Source organism: Orcinus orca, chromosome 6 (assembly GCF_937001465.1).
Source record: "Orcinus orca chromosome 6, mOrcOrc1.1, whole genome shotgun sequence".
Lineage (NCBI taxonomy): Eukaryota > Metazoa > Chordata > Mammalia > Artiodactyla > Delphinidae > Orcinus > Orcinus orca.
Genome location: NC_064564.1, coordinates 59,424,423 through 59,427,301, shown reverse-complemented (window position 1 = coordinate 59,427,301; position 2,879 = coordinate 59,424,423). Strand labels below are relative to the sequence as shown.

Genomic DNA, 2,879 nt, shown 5'->3' with positions numbered 1-2,879 from the left:
TTTTATCCCTGAGAGAACAGGTGCTCCTGAATTTATATTTAAATAATACACTTTTCTGTATTTTTACTTCTGTTTGTTTTTATTTTTCTTGTTTCTGCACATAATCATATCCAAAATCAATGTATTGTATTAACTTATACAATCAGTTTGTACTACTTAGAAAATACCCTCAGTATATCTCTTCTAGAAGTCCTCAATTACTTATAGAATAATTATTTTAGTATTACATTTTCAAGTCCCTTTAGAATTCTTTACTTTATCCCCCCTTTGGCAGGTTCTGGATGTATATTTATTTATTTTAGAGAAAATGTCCCAGGAATTGTGTTAAATGCTATGAACATTTAACAGAATAGCACAAAATCCATTTTCTCAAGGGGGTCTCAAATAAGTAGAGGAGATAGACAGTTTCAAAACAATTTAACATATGTTAAAAGAGTGGCATTGACTAAGGAGCCCTATTTCTGTTTGAGGACATAAGGGAGCCCTAGACTGAAGAGATGATGCCTGAGCTCAGTTATGCTAGCATCTATCAAGGGTTAGAATTCCAAAACTTTAATTTTTTTAATTTATACTACAATCACTGTCTAGAATACAAGGTATACTTATTTGGATAATGGTTATTGGTTTATTTCATGCCCAATGTTATTAATCTTTATTAAAAACAATCATCCTACACTTAAAGATTAGTACATTATTCTTGTTGAACATAAATGCAAACACTTAGTTTGATAATCAACATTCCAACTACCTGCAAAACATCTGATACGGTCATGAAACAATATTGAAAACAGTATCAATAAGCGTTTGATTTATTTGAAATTAATAATAAAGCTATTTGCTAATTTTTTAACTACAATTTAATAAGTCATAACATATGATACACCATTCTCACAGCCATTTCTAACCTTGACCTACAGCCTTGGTTTAATCCAAACTCCTTGGTTCTACCATATTACCTAATTCACTACAGCAGTGACAGCTGTTATCTTTCACTATATTGGAGATGAAACAATCACTTTGAGCCAGACAGGCTGTCACTTCTCATTATTCTTGGTTAGCATGATATGCCATACAAAATTAACCAACATGTTATAGGAAATATCATAAGTGGTTTCATGGTAATAATCAATATAAATCTGCCATTTGATTCTGGAATCAATAACTGCCAAAGACATCTTAGACCCAGACTTCCAGCAAGGGAATCTGCTGAACTATAGTAAGTGTAAATAAAGAATGATAAGGCTTAAACTCTAGAGATGTCATAAAATCCTATGATTATGTGCCTCAGAGTTTAAATCAATATGACTTTAAAAGAGTAGAAATGTCAGGAGTGTCCACACTTAAAGTAAATGATGAAAATGTGAAAATGTGTTTGTAGTAACAACTCAGGGAAATCTAAAACTACTTGTGTAGAAGAAAAATAAATAATGCAGTCTAGTCTGTGCTAGTCTTTTCTATTCTCTTAACAGTGTCTTTCTCAAGCAAAACAAAAAAAATTAACAAAGTTAAATTTATCCAATTTTATTTTATTGATGGATTATACTGTAATGTTTTATGTAAGAAATTTAATACTAGATAATCTATAGATAATTAAATTATCTGCTAAATAATAGATCTTTATTAGATAGTAGATTAGGTAAGCTACCCAAGGTCATAAAGATTTCTCCTTATTTTTTCTTCTAGAACATTTATAGTTAAGTTTTCACATGTATTCCTGAAATCTGTTTTGATTTACATTTTGTATTTGGCTCAAGTTGTGGATTGAAACTTACATTCCTATTTTCTGTATAGATTGAAACTTAGATTCCTTTTTCAGAATAGATTTACAATTTTTCTATCTCCATTTGGTATTAAAAAGAAAAAACCTTCTTGCTTTCTCCATTGAATAGCCTTTATACCATGTCAAATATTAATTGACAAAAATGGACGTGTCGATCCACTTCTGAACTTCATATTCCTTTCTACTGATATATTTGCCTATCTTGATGCTACCACCAAACTATCTTGATTTATAGCTTTATAATATGATGTGAAGTGAGCTAGTATAGTCATATAATTTTGTTCTTCTTTTAAAAGTTGATTTAGGCTCCTATACAAATCCTTAGACTCCATGACTCTCTTCTAACATGGCCCAAGATAACTCTTCAAACAAGACCATAGCAACAAAGCGTAGAGGCAGATGCACCAGCTTCACAGAAGATCATCTGAAAATCCTCACTGACACATTCAACAAAACCCCTTACATAGGTTATGCTACCAGACAAAGACTTGCTCTAGAAACCAACACTGAATAGTTTATGATCTAGTATTGCTTTCAGAATCAAAGAACTAGGCATGGATTCCAGAAAAAATCAGAACGTGAGGAGCACTTAGAATCAAGCCAGGACTGAGATCACACTGAAGAGAAGATTCAAAGTAGAAATGACAGACAGCCTCGCATCAAGTACACTTGCTCCCAATTACACACCCTCAACAAGGCATTTATAGGCAACAATTATCCTGGGAGAGATTCCATAGAGAAACTTGCAAAAGAAATTGGGGTCTCAGAGTCAAGAGTTAAAGTTTGGTTTCAAAATCACAGATCTAGTTGCTGTATCCAAAGGAAAACAGAAGCTAATGAGGGCTTAGAACAAAGACAAAACCAGGGACAAGATCTCTGAGATGAGAGCCTTGAAGGTATAGAAAGTACGTAGAATGGTACCAATCTCATTAGAGACAACTGTCTTATTTCTCTGGAGTCAGAACAGGGTGAAAAGGGAGACAGATTCAGTGTATTTTATGTCATCAGCCTGCGATCCAAATTTTTCAGTCTTCCTGGGAACATACTCTGCTAAACATACCTTCAGCTTCTCCAGAGGCAGAGCCTGCTGGAGATGGTA

The 2,879-nt window shown here is 33.1% G+C and overlaps 1 pseudogene; it reads left to right on the top strand.

Annotated features, from left to right (window-relative positions):
- Nucleotides 1-2,126: 2,126 nt before the first annotated feature.
- Nucleotides 2,127-2,660, top strand: LOC117203771 (double homeobox protein A-like; annotated as a pseudogene).
- Nucleotides 2,661-2,879: the final 219 nt, after the last annotated feature.